We start from the raw sequence: 16,954 nt of genomic DNA, 5'->3' as shown, positions 1-16,954 counted from the left end.
TGTTTCTCTCATAATTAGCTTTTAAACATAAATGCTATATTTCTTCATTTCTCAACTTTAGTCCTATTTGCTTTTCTTCTTTAAAAGATGGAGCTTTAGTTCACTCTAAAGCTCTTGTGTCACTCTTCATTTTCCCACATCCCTTTCTCCCAAAACTAATGATTGTGTTACTGATTATTCCTACTTTTGGCCTTTAAATTTTGAATAACAACTGAAATTCAATGCTTTCTCCTATCAACCTAACACAATATTTCTTGAGTCCTCATAACATCAGTGAAAGATATTGATGCCCTTCCTCTTCTTTGCACATATATTAACTGTCTGTCTATTTCTGTCATATGAATATTTCTTTTTTCCCATTAAAAATACATACATAAACTATGTATGTATAATATATGTTGTTCATATCAATCCTTCCCTCTGTCCTCCAAGCCCACCTTCCCCTCCCTCTCATTCCATTCCTCCTATCTAACAATAATATCCCTTCTACTTTCATGTCATCTCAAGTTATTTTTAAATTTTTTGTTTGTTTGTTTTTGAAACATGGTCTCATTATATAGTTCAGGCTGACCTTGAACTCGCTATGTAGCCTAGGCTGGCCTAGAAGTTAGAGCAATCCTCCTGACTCAGCCTCCTGAGTGCTGGGAATACAGGCATGCACCACCATGTCTGACCTATTTTTAAAAATCATTTTATATTCCATATATTAGAGAAAACATGTGATACTTGTCTCTTTTTCTTCATTTCACTCTCCAGTTCCATCCATTTTTCTTCAAATGACATAATGTTGTTAATAGGGTCATTTGTTTTCTTATTGTTAAATTTTAAAATTTTTTGTGTATTTTGGGTAAAAGTAACTTATCAGATACATATTTTTCAAATATTTTCTCTTGGACTGTGGTTTCTCCTGTTATTCTCTTGAGAGTATCTTTCATAAAGCAGAAATTCTTAATTTAATTTACATCTAGCATAGCAGTTCTTTCTTTGATGGATCATACATTTGAAGTTATCATTAAGTAATTTTCATCACTAGGTCATCTCCATTTTCTTCTATGTTATCTTCTAAGAGTTTTACAATTTTGTGTTTTACATTTATGTCTGTGATCTATTTTGTCTTAATTTTATTGTAGTCTCTAAAGCTCATTTAAATTTCTTTCTTTATTCCTTTTTCTTTTTTCTTTTGTTTTTTTGCTTGTAGATGTCCAGTTATTCCAACATTCTTTGTTAAAAAACAAAAACAAAATAAAATTAATTTTTCCTCCACTGAATTGCCTCTACCTTTTGGCAAAGACTAGCTGACTACATTTACATAGGTGTATTTTGGGGCTTTATTTTGTTCTATGTATTGATTTCTCTCTTATTTGGCTAATGTCACAGTGTCTTTCTTACTGTAGTTTTACAGTAAATCTTGAAGTTGAGTATCGATAGTTTTCCAACTTTCTTCATTGCTGGTACATAGGAAAGCAGTCAACTTTTGTACATTCGCGTTATAGCCTATAATCACTAAAATTGCTTATTAATATCAAGAGGGTTTTTAAAGATTTTTCTTGATTTTATACATAGGTGATCATGTCATCTCAGAAAAAATTGTAATTCTCCCTTCCCTATTCTGTGCTTTTAATTTATTTTCAAAATGCATGAATTACAACTTTCAAATATTTTTCTTTCTATAATCATTGGCGAGAGGGCACATTTTGCTTTGCTCCTGTTCTTAGAGGGAAAGCTTCCAGTTTCTCATCATTAGGTATATTAGCTTTAAATTTTTTGTAGAAATTCTTTACTAAGTTGAAGATCTTCCCTGCTGTTGTTAATTTACTGTGAGTTTTTTTTATCATAGTGTGAGTTTTTGTCAATAATTTTTTACATGTAATGATATTATCACGCTATATTTCCTTTTTATCTTCTGATATGATGGATTATGTTAAGTGATTTTCAAATATTGAACCAGGGTTGCAAAGGTTTTGGTCCATAATTGGCTGGCTCCAAGGCAGGATGGCACACGGGAAAGGAGCAATAGTTCATGGCAGCAGAAGACAGAAAAAGCAACGAGAAAACCTTATGAGCATCTTTCTGCCCCTTTCATCTTATCCAGACTACCACGATTAGAGTGGTTCCAAACCAATCAGTGCACTCATTTAGTAGCCACATACCCTTAATCCCAGCATCACACACACTAGATTCAGCCACCTCTAAAAATGCCCTATGACCACATGAGGCTTTGGGGGGACATCTAGACACAAACCATAACACACACTTAAATCCAACTTGGCAGTGTTATAATATTGTTTATATACAATATTCCATTAAGAATATTTGTGTCTATGTTCATGAGGTATATTAGTTTATACTTTTCTTATAATGCCTTTTGTAGGTTTTGGTAGTAGGGTCATGCTGGCTTTATACAGTGAGTTAGAAGTATGATTTTTGCAAACTTCTCAAGTATGCAAATCTTCTCAAGGAGATTGTAGAGAATTAGTAAAATTTCTTCAAGTGTCTGGTTAAACCATTCTTTCTTCTTCAGGGTACATCTCACTTGATTATGTCAAAGGATACTTTAATGTGATGTTAAATTTAGTTTGCTAAGATTTTATTAAGGGTTTTTCATTTGTTTTCATCAGGAGTATTGACCTATAATTTTCCTTTCCACTCTGTCTGACTTTAATGTCAGGGTAATGCTGGCATCATAAAATGGGTTTTAAAGAATTCCTGTTACTTCAACTCTTTGGAAGAATTTGAGAAGAAGTAATATAGGCTCTTCTTTAAATATTTATTACAATTCAGACATAAAACCATCTGAACATTTTTTTCATGGGAGGATTTTTTTACTGACTCAAACCTATAACTATTGTTTTAGTCAGACTTTTTTTTAAATTAAATTCTTTTATTGGTACATTGTAGGTATACAACACAATTACATTTCTCATTGAGAATTGGACCTTTACATAATGCATCTTGGTTCTTATTTTTTCTCCATTCCTAGCCCTCCCTTCACACCCTCCACCCTTCCCTATTTACAAAGACTTTATTTCCATTTTTTCCATTTCTCATCATTTTTCCTTTCCCTTCTTTCCTTTCCCCTGCCCCTCCCACTACCCCTACCACTTTGGACCTTTTCTTCCTATTTTGCCTTATCAATTATTCATTCTAATCATTGGTACATTTTAGGTATACAATATAATGACATTCATCATTGGAAATTTGCACCTTTACATAGTCTCTCCTGGTTCTTATTTTTCACCCTTGCCCAGCCCTCCCTTCAACCCCTCCATTCCTCCCTTTTTACAAAGATTTTGTTCCTGTTTTTCCATTTTCGCATATTAATCCCATTCCCTTCTATCCTTTCCCCTAGCCCTCCCACTTCCTTCCCCTTTGTCCCTTTTCTTCCTATTTCACATTACCTATTATACATTTAGTCCTTATTTACACTTTCAGTTTCTCACACCAGAGAAACTATTTGGTATTTATACATGTGTGTCCTATTTATTTCACTTAAGAGTATTGCCTCAATGTGCATCTACTTAGCTATAAATGTCTCTAATTTCTCATTTTTTATGGCTGAGTAGTAATCCATTTTATTAAAAAACCACAATTTCTTTATCCAGTCTCCAGTTGATGGACATTTGGGCTGTTTCCAAGATTTAGCTATTACAAACTGTGCTGCTATGAATATGGGTGTGCATATATCACTGTAGTATGATTCTTCTAATTCTTTGGGGAAGATCCCCAGCAGTGGAATAGTGGGCTCAAATGGGACTTCCAGTCCTAGTTCTTTGAGGTATCTCCATAATGATTTCCACAGTGGTTGCACCAGTCTACACTCCCACCAGCAGTGGAGCAGTATTCCTCTTTCCCCACAGCCCCACCAGCATTTGTTATAGGTTGATTTCATGATAGCAGCCATTCTTTCAGGAGTGAAGTGGAATCTCAGCATTGTTTTCATTTGCATCTCTCGAATGGCCAGTGATGTTGAACATTTTTTCATGTATTTATTTGCTATTTCTACTTCTTTCTCTGAGAAATGTCTGTTCATTTCAGATGCCCATTTTTGGATTGGGTCTTTAAATTTGGGAGGTCTGATCTTTTTAAGTTCTTTATAGATTCGAGATAGTAGACCTTTGTCTGAGGAAGAGCAAGTGAAGATTTTTTTCCAACATTGTGGGTTGTCTCTTCACACTGCTGGTGGTTTCTCTTGCTGTGCAAAAGCCTTTTAATAAGAAGAGGTCCCATTTGTTGATTGTTTGTGCTAGTTCACAGGCAACTGAGGTTTTGTTCATAAAATCTTTTCCTACACTGATGTCTTCAAGGGTTCTACCTAACCTCTGTTCCAATTGCTTCAGAGTTTCTACTTTAATATTTAGCTCTTTAATCCATTTTGATTTTAGTTTAGTGCATGGTGAGAGATACAGATCTAGTTTTAATCTTTGGCAAGTTGAAGCCCAATTTTTCCAGCACCATTTATTAAAGAGGCTATCTTTCCTCCAGTGAGGGTGTTTGGCTCCTTTATCAAAGATGAGATGGCTGAGTGTGTCTGGTGTTGTTTCTGCATCTTCTAATCTGTTCCACTGGTCCTCAGGTCTGTTTCTTTGCCAGTACCATGCTGTTTTTATCACAGTAGCTTTGTAGTAGAGTTGCAGGTTGGGGATTGTGATACGCCCTGCCATGTCTCTGTTAACTAGAATTACTTTTGCTAGTCTGGGTCTCTTCTTGTTCCAAATGAATTTTTGGATTGTTTTCTCAAGGTCCATGAAGTATGCTGCTGGGATCTCAATGGGAATTGCATTAAATCTATATAGCAGTTTTGGAAGTGTGGCCATTTTCACTCTATTAATCCTTCCTACCCAGGAGCAGGGGATGTCTGTCCATTTTCTGATATCATCTTCAATCTCTCTTTTCAGAGTGCTATAGTTTTCAGAGAAGAGGTCTTTGATTTCTTTAATTAGATTGATTCCTAGGTATTTCAGTTTTTTGGATGCTATTGTGAAAGGAATTATTTGCCCTATTTCTCTCTCAGTGAGTCTGTCAATGGTGTAGAGGAAAGCTATTGATTTTTGTGTGTTGACCTTGTAACCAGCTATTTGACTGAATTTGGTTATTAAGTCTAGAAGACTTTTGGTGGAGTTCTTGGGGTCTTCTATATAGAGTATCATGTCATCTGCAAATAATGACAATTTGACTTCTTCATTACCTATCTTTATTCCTTTTATTTCTTTCTCTTGTCTAATTGCTGTGGCTAATGTTTCCAGAACTATATTGAACAAGAGTGGTGATAGTGGACATCCTTGTCTTGTTCCTGATTTTAGTGTGAGGGATTTCAGTTTTTGACCATTTAGTATGATATTGGCTGTTGGTTCTTCATAGATGGCTTCTATCAGTTTGAGGTAGAGACCATCTATTGCAATTTTTTGTAGGGTTTTTTTCATAAATGCATGTTGGATTTTGTCAAATGCTTTTTCTGTGTCTATGGAGATAATCACATGGTTTTTGTCCTTGGCTCTATTGATATAGTGTATTACATTGATTGATTTGCATATATTGAACCATCCCTGCATCCCTGGGATGAATTCCACTTGATCAGGGTGTATGATCTTCTTGATGATCTTCTGCATTCCGTTTGCCATTATCTTATTAAGGATTTTTGCATCTATGTTCAATAGTGAGATTGGCCTATAGTTCTCTTTTTCAGTTGGGTCTTTCTCTGCTTTGGGGATGAAGGTGATGCTTGCTTCCAGGAATGAATTTGGGAGTATTGCTTCCCTTTCAATTTCATTGAAGACTTTAAACAGTAGTGGCAGCAGTTCCTCTCTAAATGTCTTGTAGAATTCAGCAGTGAAGCCATCAGGGCCCGGGCTTTTCTTAGTTGATAAGTTTTTAATTATGTTTTCAGTTTCTTTCGTAGATATTGGGTTGTTCAGAGTTTTTAGGTCTTCTTTGTTTAACTTTGGTAATTCACATTTACTAGGGATCTGTCCATTTCTTCTGAGTTGTCCATCTTATTGGTGTATAGGTTCTGGAAGTAGGTATTGATGATCCTCTGGATTTCTGCTGGGTCTGTAGTAATTTCATCCTTTTCATTCCTAATTGCATGGATTTGGGCATTTTCTGTCCTTTTTCTGACAAGGTTGGCTAAAGGTTTGTCAATTTTATTGATTCTTTCAAGAACCAACTCTTGGTTTCATTGATCTTTTGTATCATTCACTTAGTCTCCATTGTATTGATTTCTCCTCTGATCTTTATAATTTCCTCCCTTGTATGAGCTTTGGGGTTGTCCTGCTCTTCTTTTTCTAGAAGCTTGAGGTTCAGCATCAGGTTGTTTAATTGGGCTCATTCTGTTTTCCTAATATGCTTATCCACTGCTATGAATTTCCCTTGTAAGACTGCTTTCATTGTGTCCCATAGATTCCGATATATTGTATTGTCATTGTCATTTAATTGAAGGAACTGTCTGATTTCTTCTTTAGTTTTCTCTGTGACCCACTGGTTATTCAGAAGTGTGTTGTTCAATTTCCATGTGTTTATGAAATTTTTTGAGTTTCTTTTACTATGGATCTCCAATTTCATTGCACTCTGGTCTGATAATATACAGGGGATAACTTCAATTCCTTTGCACTTACTTAAACATGCTCTATTTGTGAGTAGATGGTCTATTTTGGAGAATGACCCATGTGCAGCTGAGAAGAATGTGTATTATGATTTTGTGGGGTAGAAGACTCTGTAAACATCGGTTAAGTTCATTTGTTCAAGTGTTCCATTGAGTTCTAGTATTTCATTACTTATTTTTAGTCTAGCTGTTCTATCTATGTGTGACAGTGGGGTTTTGAGGTCCCCCACTACAATTGTATTAGTGCATATATGACTTTTCATGTCTGTTAGTATTTGTTTTATATAGTTGGGTGCATTAGTGTTTGGTGCATAGATATTGATGATTGTCATCTCTTCCTCTTGGATTCTTCTCTTTACAAGGATGTAATGTCCTTCTTCATCTCTCTTAATTAGTGTTGGTTTGAAATCTACTTGATCTGGAAAGAGGATAGCTACTCCTGTTTTTTGGGGGGTTCCTGTCATATGCAGCATTGTTTTCCACCCTTTAACTTTCAGTCTATGAGTTTCCTTTTGAATTAAGTGTGTTTCTTGTATGCAGCATATTGTTGGATTTTGCTTCTTGACCCATTCTGCCAATTTATTTCTTTTTATTGGTGAATTGGGACCATTACCATTGATGGTTATAACTGAAACGTATTGACTTGTCATTGCCATGACTTTTTCTTTTTGTTGCATTCTCCCCCTTTACATTTAATTTCTTGTCATGCCAGATGAGTTCATTCTGCTTTGCTTCCTGGGGTTGTGATCCTCAATGTCTGTTCCTAGGATATTGTGTAAAATTCTTTGGAGTGCTGGTTTGGTATTCATGAAGTTCCTAAGGTGCTCTTTGTCATGAAAGTATCTTATTTCTCCACCAATTTTAAAGATAGTTTTGCAGGGTACATCAATCTGTGTTGGAGGCTGTTTTCTTTTAGGGCTTGGAATATGTCACTCCAAGCTCTTCTTGCCTTGATGGTTTGTGTTGAAAAGTCTGCTGTGATTCTGATGGGCTTTCCTTTGTATGTGATTTGTTTCTTTTCTCTATCTGCTTGTGGATTTTTGTTCTTTTGTTGGGTTTCTGGAATCTTAACAATTATATGCCTATGTTTAGATTTTTTTTGATCAAAGCTATTTGGAGTCCTATATGCCTCACTTATCTGTATGTCAAGCTCTTTTCCTCTGCTTGGGAAGTTTTCTGCCATTATTTCTGTGAAGAGATTTTTTTATGTCATCTGCACTCTCTCCTGTTTCTTCATTGAGCCCAATCAGTCTTATGTTATTCTTCTTTGCATCATCTAGCAGCTGCTGGATTGATTTCTCATGTTCCCTTATAATTTTGAAGCAATTTTTCTTTTCCTGGTCACTAATTCCAATCTTATCTTCTATATCTGAAATTCTGTCCTCACATTGGTCATTCTGCTGTGTAGACTTTCAATGGAGCTTTTCATGTCCTGGAAATCTATTTGCATCTGTTTCATGGATTCCATTTTTTCTTATGTTGGGATTCCATCATGTTCCTGAGCTCCTCTTTAGATTTATTAATCATGTCTTGCACTAGGGGCACAATTTCTTCTGTTATCTAAGAAATTATTTCTGATTTCATTTTTTCCAGATCCTTTTTTCTTGCCAGTTTAGTGGGTCCAGGTGGTTGAGTATCAGAGTGTTCCATCTCATTTCCCTTTGTTGTAGTTGATCTGGAAGTCTGGTTTTGAGACTTATTTACATGTTTTTTCATTTCGACTGGGGCAGGGGGCTGTTAGCACCTGCACAGATTACCTCCTCTGAGCTGGAAGAGGTGGGACAGGGGCTTGGAGCAGCGGTAGGGATGGTGATCCAAGAGCCCTTTTCTGTGGGCTGGGAGCAATGGGAGGGATGTTGACCAGGAAGCCCCTTCCTCTGGACCAGTAGCAGTGGGACGGCGGCTCAGAACCCCCTACCTCTGGGCCAGGAGCAGTGGGACTCAATACCTTGGTCTGGTGTTCTGGTGTCCTCTGCATCTTTGTAGTGTGGAACCAGGTGGCTGCTTGTCTGCAGTGGGGTGATTCGGTTTTTTTTTTTTTTAAGATTAAGTCTTAGTATATTGCACTTCTAGGAATTTTCTTCTTTCTTTTAGCTATCCAGTTTGTTTGCATATAATTATTTATATCAGTGATATTTTTTCTTTTTCTGTGATTTTATTTGTAATGTCTCTATCCTTTTTAATTTTGTTTATATGAGGCTTCCTTCTTTAATGCATACTGTGCTAAGGACTTGCCCATTTTATTTATATTTTCTGAGAACCAACTCTTAGATTTGTTGAACTTCTAATAGTTTTATAATTATTATTCCATTTTTTCTGCTCTAAATTTGGTTATTTCCTTCCTTCTCACATCAGGTTTAGCTTTTGCTTTTAGTTTTGCTTACTTGAGGTGTTATTAAAATTCTTTCCTCTTTTGAGATGTATGCATTTAATGCTACAAATTTCCCTCTTAGAATTGTTTTTGCTGCATTGCATAAGTCTTGACTCAACATAGAAATCAATAAATATAATTCCCCACATAAACAAAGTAAAGAGCAAACACTATATGAGTACCTCAATAGATCCAGAGAAAGCAGTTGACAAAACATCCTTCCATGATAAAAGCTCTCAATAAGTGAGGTGAGGAAGGGATGTTCCACAACACAATTAAAAAAAATTAGGTATATATGACAAGTCCACACCAAACAGCATGTTCATTGGTGAAAACTTTCCAACTTTTCTTCTGAGACAATGAACAAACTACTTCTTTTTTAAGTACTGGATGTGTAGGTCAGAGCATTTAAGCAAGAAAAATAAAGAAAATATATCCAAATAATCAAAAATGAAACAAAATTGCTTGTATTTGCTGGTGACAAGATTGTATTTATAGCTGTATCAGATGGGACTTCCAGTACTAGTTGTTTCAGGTATCTCCGCATTGATTTCCAAAGTCCCATTTGACCCAGCTGTTCCTCTACTGGTTAATTTCTCAAAAGAATTAAAAGAATCATACCACAGTGATATATGCGTACCCATGTTTATAGTGGCCTAGTTCATAATATCTAAAACTCGGAAACAGCCCAATTACCCATCACCTGGAGACTGGATAAAAAAGATGTGTTTTTTTATAAAATGGAGTACTACTCAGCCATAAAGAAGAGAAACTGGAGACATTTGTAGCTAAGTGGATGCACATTGAGGCCATACTCTTAAGTGAAATAAATAGGACACACATGTGTAAATACTGAATGGTTTCTCTGGTGTGAAATACTAAAAGTGTAAATAAGAATCCAAATGTATAATTGATATTGTGAAATAGGAAGAAAACATCTAAAGGAGTAGGGGAAGTGGTAAGGGTAGGGGAAAGTAATGAAGGGAAAAGAAAAAATATGAGAAGAGGAAAAACATGGAAACAAAGTCTCTGTAAATAAAGAAGAGTGGAGGGGGTGAAGGGAGAGCAGAGGAATGGGGAAAAAAATAAGAACCAAAATAGATCATGTAAAGGTACAAGATCCCAATGATGAGTGTAACTGTATTGTATACCTAAAATGTACCGATAAATGGGAAGAAAAAAGATTGTATTTATAGATAACCCTAAATCCTGGACTCAGAAACTATTAGAATTGATAAATTTGTTAAATCACCAATATGCAAAGTCAGTACACAAAAAGTTCATATCAGTTCTTAAACTGCAAATGAATTGCCCAGTTTTTTTGGGTTTTTTTACAAATATTTGGTAGTTTTCACTAAAAGATCCATCTGGGTGTGGTGCTTTTTTTTGGAAAGTTAAGAATTATTGACTCAGTTTCTTTAATAGGTATAGGCCTATCAATATTGTCTCTCTCTTGTATAAATTTTTGGCAGTCTGTATCTTTTAATGTATTGATTCATCTAATCTAGCTATTAAGTTAGAGAATTATTCATTGCATATTTTGATTGTCCTTTTGATATCCATAGATGTGTAGTGATGTTTCCTTTTATTATTTCAGGTATTAGTAATTTGTATTATTTATTTTTATCATTAGTTAGTCTGGCTATAGACCTCTTTTTTTATTCATTAAGTCTATTGGTAAATTTTAGGGATGTAATATGATGACATACATGATTGGGAATTTATACATTTACTTGATATATCTTGATTTTTATTTTTCCCCATTCCCCTACCCTGCCTTCAATCCCTCCATCCCTCCCTATTTACACAGACTTTGTTACCATTTTTTTCTTTCCTCATATTTATTCCTTTTGCTTCTTTTCATACCCCTACCCCTTCCACTTCTGCTTTGAACATTTTCTTCCTATTTCACATTATCTGTTATACATTTTGATCCTTATTTACACTTTCAGTTTCTCTCACCAGAAAATTATTTGATATTTATGCATGTGTGTCCTATTTATTTCACTTAAGAATATGGCATCAATGTGCATCCATTTAGCTATACATGTCTCTACTTTCCCATTCTTTATGGCTGAATAGTACTCCATTTTATGAAAAAAAAAAAAAAAAAGAAAAAGAAAAAGAAAAACCACATCTTCTTAATCCAGTCTCTAGTTGATGGGCATTTGGGCTGTTTCCAAGTTTTAGCTATTGCAAACTGTGCTGCTATAAACATGGGTGAGCGTATATCACTGGAGTATGATTCCTTTAATTCATTTGGGAAGATACCCAGCAGGGGAATAGCTGGGTCAAATGGGACCTCTAATTTTAGTTTTCTGAGATATCTCCATATTGATTTCCACAGTGGTCGCACCAGTCTACACTCCCACCAACAGTGGAGAAGTGTTCCTTTTTCCTTCACAACCCCACCAGCATTTGTTATTGGTTGATTTCTTGATAGGAGCCATTCTTTCTGGAGTGAGGTGGGGTTTCAGCATTGTTTTCATTTGCATTTCTCCAATGACCAGTGATGTTGAACATTTTTTCATATGTTTATTTGCTATTTCTACTTCTTTGTCAGAGAAATGTTTGTCCATTTCAGGTGCCCATTTTTGGATTGGGTCTTTAAATTTGGGAGGTCTGACTTTTTAAAGTTCTTTAAATATTCTAGATAGTACTCTCTGTCTGAAGAACAGCGGGTACAAATTTTTTCCCACATTGTGGGTCCTCTCTTCACTCTGTTGGTGGTTTCTCTTGCTGTGCAGAAGCATTTTAATGAGATCACAGTTGTTCATTTCTTGTGCTAGTTCACATTCCACCGAGGTTTTGTTCATGAAGTCTTTTCCTATGCCAGTGTCTTCAAGAGTTCTACCTAAGTTCTCTTCCAACTGGTTTAGTGTTTCTGTTTTAATATTTAGATCTTTAATCCATTTCAATTTTAGTTTAGTCCATGGTGAAAGATATAGGTCTAGTTTTAATCTTTGACAAGTTGAAAACCAATTTTTCCAGCACCATTTATTAAAGAGGCTATCTTTCCTTCAGGGAGGGTGTTTGGCTCCTATGTCAAAAATGAGGTGGCTGAGTGTGTCTGGAGTTGATTCTGCACCTTCTAATCTGTTCCACTGGTCCTCAGGTCTGTTTCTTTGCCAGTACTATGCTGTTTTTATCACAGTAGCTTTGTAGTTTAGTTTCAAGTTGGGGATGGTGATACCCTTCTTTTGTCTTTTTTTGCTTAGAATTGGTTTTGCTATTCTAGGTCTCTTCTTGTTCCAAATGAATTTTGGGATTGTTTTCTCAAGTTCTGTGAAGTATGCTGCTGGGATTTCAATTGAGATTGCATTGAATCTATATAGCAGTTTTGGAAGTATGGCCTTTTTCACTATATTGGTTCTTCCTACCCAGGAGCAAGGGATGTCTTTAGATTTTCTGATATCATCTTCAATCTCTCTTTCAGAGTGCTACAGTTTTCAGAGAAGAGGTCTTTGATTTCTTTCGTTAGGATGATTCCTAGGTATTTCAGTTTTTTGGATGCTATTGTGAAAGGAGTTGTTTATGCAGTTCCTCTCTTAGTGAGTCTGTTGCTCATGTACAGGAAGGCTATTGATTTTTGTGTGTTGACCTTGTATCCAGGTACTTTACTGAATTTGATTATTAAGTCTAGAAGACTTTTGGTGGAGTTCTAGGGGTCTGCTATATAGAGTATCATGTCATCTGAAAATAATGATAATTTAACTTCTTCATTTTCTATCTTTATTTCTTTTATTCTTTCTCTTGTCTAATTCCTGTGGCTAATGTTTCCAGAACTATATTGAGGAGGAGTGGTGATAGTGAACATCCTTGTCTTGTTCATGATTTTACCATGAAGAATTTCTGTTTTTGATCATTTAGTGTGATATTGGTTGTTGATTTATCATAGGTAGCTTTTATGAGGATTAGATAAAGACCATCTATTCCAATTTTCTGTAGGGTTTTTATCATGAATATGTATTAGATTTTGTCAAATGCTTTTTCTGCATCTATTGAGATGATCATATGATCTCTATCCTTGGGTCTGTTAATATAGTGTACTATATATATTGATTTGTGTATGTTGAACCATCCCTCCATCCCTGGGATAAATCCCACCTGGTCAGGGTATATGATCTATTTTTACTTTTTTTTTTTTTTCAAGTTTCAAATATTTTATTTTTATTCATACAGTACGAAATTTTCTAAAGATCTCACATCATGAAGAAGAAAAACTAAACATTCAACATATACCATCCCTCCCTACCCACCCCTACACACCAACTAAAAAAGGAGAAAAAGAAAAAAGAAAAAGAAAAACTCTCATTCCCCAGTAAGGAAATAATGTTTGCACTATTTTTCTGTAACACCAGCCAAGAAAGATATGCACAAGCAAGTGATATAAAAATCATTTACTAAAATATTTGTAACAAAAAATTATGTACAAACATTCATAAAAGACTAGTTCCCCTTTGAAGCAGAGCACATGGCAGTTGACACTGGAAAAAATCAAACCACTGGCTGAGATTGTAAACCATGTACTGATCTGGAGGAAGAAAGTTACATGTAGTAGAGATTTTCAGTTTGAACAGTAACATTTCCAAAGTTTGGCAACATTATCTTTTAAAATTACGCAAATTATGTAAACAAGAGGTACATTTTAAATTAATCTACATGCAAAACTCCTGTATCCTGTTTTCCTGGATCTTACTGAGGATTTTTGAGATTGGCCCATAGTTCTCTTTTTCAGTTGGGTCTTTCTATGCTTTGGGAATCAGGCTGATGCTTGCTTCCAGGAATGAATTAGGGAGTATTGCTTCCCTTTGAATTTCACTGAAGGCTTGAAACTGTAGTGGCAATATTTCTTCTCTAAATATCTGGTAGAATTCAGCAGTAAAGCCATCAGAACCTGGACTTTTCTTCATTTGTAAGATTTTAATTATGTTTTCAATTTTGTTGATTGATAGTAGGTAGTTTAGAATTTTTAGGTCTTCTTTATTCAACTTTGATAATTCATAAGTATCTAGAAATCTGTCCATTTCTTCTGTGTTTACCATCTTATTAGTGTATAGGTTCTCAAAGTAAGTATTGGTGATCCCCTGGATTTTTCTTGAGTTCTTTGTAATTTCACCTTTTTCATTCTTAATTGCATGGATTCGGGCCTTTTCATCCCTTGTTTTGATAAGGTTGGCTAAGGGTTTGTCAATTGTTTTATTCTTTTGAAGAACCAATTCTTTGCTTCATTGATTTTTTTTATTGGTATCTTAGTCTCTTTTGCATTGATTTCTGTTCTGATCTTTATAATTTTTTTCTTTTGTATGAGCTTTGGGTTTGTCCTGGTCTTCTTTTTCTAGAAGCTTGAGGTTCAGCATTAGGTTGTTTATTTGAGCTTGCTCTGTTTTCCTAATGTGAGTATTCACTGCTATGAATTTCCCTTGTAAGACTCCTTTCATCATGCCCCATAAATTTCAATATCGTTCATTGTCATTTAATTGTGCAAACTGTCTGATTTCTTCTTTAATTTATTCTGCAACCCATTGCTTGTTCAGGCATGTGTTGTTCAATTTCCTTGTTTTTATGAAATTCTTGTTGTTTCTTTTGCTATTGATCTCCAATTTCAAGGCACTATGATCTAATAATATACCAGGGATAACTTCAATTCATTTGCTTGAACTTAAACATGTTCTATGAGCAAGTATGTGGTCTATTTTGGAGAATGACCCATGTACAGATGAAAAGAATGTGTATTCTGATTTTGTGAGGTGGAACACTCTGTAAACTTCTGTTAAATCCATTTGTTCAAGTTTGAGTTCAAGTATTTCATTGTTTATTTTTTGTCTAGTTGATCTATTTGTGAGAGTGGGGTATTGTGGTCCCCCACTACTATTGTATTCATGATTATTTGATTTTTTTCATGTCCATTAATATTTGTTTTATATAGTTGGGTGCGCTATCATTCGATGCGTATGTATTTATGATTGTCATCTCTTCCTCTTTGATTGTTCTCTTTACAAGGGTGTAGTGGCCTTCTTTGTTTCTCTTAATTAGTCTTGGTTAGAAATCCATTTTATCTGCAATTAGAACAGCTACTCCTGTTTTTTGGCGGGGTTCTTGTTGCATCCACTGTCATTTTCCATCCCTTAAATTTCAGTCTATGAATTTCTTTTTGAATTAAGTGTGTTTCTTGTATGCAGCATATAGATGGATCTTGCTTTTTTACCCATTCTGTCAATGTATTTCTTTTGATTGGTGAATTGAGACCATTAATATTGACGGTTATAACTCATATGTAATGACTTATCTTTACATGACCTTTACCTGTTGTTGGAGTCCCTCCTTTTGTATTTAATTTGTTGTCTTGCCTGATGGATTCATTCTGCCGGGCTTTGTGGGGTTGTGACACTCATTGTCCTAAGATATTGTTTATAAATTTTTGGAGTGCCTGTTTGGTATTCATGAAGTTCCTCAGGTGTTCTTTGTCCTGATAGTATTCTACTTCTCCATTGATTTTGAGAGATAGTTTTTCAGGGTACATCAGGCTGGGTTGGAGGTTGTCTTCTTTTAGGGTTTGCAATATTTCACTCCAGGCTCTTCTTTTCTTGAGGGTTTGTGTTGATAAGTCTTGTGATTCTGATGGGCTTTCCTTTGAATGTAATTTGTTTCTTTTCTCTAACTGCTTGTAGAATTTTGTTTTTCTGTTGGGTTTCTGGAATCTTGACTATTATATACCTAGGTGTAGATTCTTTTTTGATTATGGCTAGTTGGAGTGCTATATGCCTCACTTATCTGTATGGCAAATTCTTTTCCCCTGCTTATGAAGTTTTTTGCTATTACTTGTGTGAACATTTTTTTATATTATTTGCACTGTGTCCTGTTTCTTCATTGACACTGATCATTCTTATGTTACTCTTCTTTGCATCACCTAGCAGCTGCTGTGATGATTTCTCATAGTCCCTTGCTATTTTTAAGAAATCTTTCCTGGTCACTAATTGCAATCCAGTCTTCTATTTGTGATATTCTGTCCTCACATTGGCTCATTCTGCTGCCTAAACTTTCAGTGGAGTTTTTAATCTCCTGGATATCTGTTTGCATCTGCTTTATGGATTCCATTTATTTCTTATGTTATGATTCCATCGTGTTCCTCATCTTCTCTATTTTTTTTATCTGTGTCTGCTCTAGAGTTATTAATTATGTCTTTCACTATGGACACAATATCTGCTGTTATCTGAGAAATTATTTCTGATTTTATTTTTTCCAGATCCTTTTTTTTGCCAGTTCAGTCAGTCCAGGTTTATGAGTTTCAGATTGTACAATCTCATTGCCCCTTGGGGTTGCCCTTTGGTGATCTGGAAATCTGGTTTTGAGACTAGTTTAAGTGTCTTCTCATTTCAAACAATCCAGTCTGCTGTGCTTTTATTGAGGAGACTCTTTCCACTTTCAGTGGGCTTCAATTCTCAACAAGCCTCAGAGAGGTTTTCTCTCTGCTGTTTACCACTGCAGCAATACCTGGACTCAGAATGATGGCCTTCTGGATCCCCATGCTTGGCTGTTTTCTGGGTGGGGTTCTGGCTGGGGCCCGTGCACACTTAGCCATGGTATCTGGTTGGTCTTCTGGCTGAGGCTTGCACACCTGTGCAGCTATTTTCTAGGCAGGCCTTTGGCTGGGGCCTGCTCGCCCAAGTATCTGGTGTCTGGGTTGTCCTCTGGCTGGGGCCTGTACACCACACGACTATTGTCCGTGCAGGCCGATGGCTGGGGAATGTACTGTTTGCTTAGCCACTGGTGTCTGGGATGACCTCTGGCTGGGGCCTGTGTGCCTGCACAGATATTTTTCAGGTGGGCCTTTGCCTGGGCCAGACCTCTTGATTTCATTGATTTTTTTTCAAAGAACTGGCTTTTTGTTTTTGGGGGGTTTTTTTTCTATGAATTTCTTTATAATTTCATTGATTTTTTTGCCCCATTTTAGTTTTGCTTACTTTATATTTAATTTGCTTTTC

The sequence above is a fragment of the Heterocephalus glaber genome, unplaced genomic scaffold, assembly GCF_053883595.1.
Source record: "Heterocephalus glaber isolate CG9 unplaced genomic scaffold, H.glaber_assembly_v1.0 deba00000122, whole genome shotgun sequence".
Classification (NCBI taxonomy): domain Eukaryota; kingdom Metazoa; phylum Chordata; class Mammalia; order Rodentia; family Bathyergidae; genus Heterocephalus; species Heterocephalus glaber.
This window is presented reverse-complemented; position numbering follows the sequence as displayed.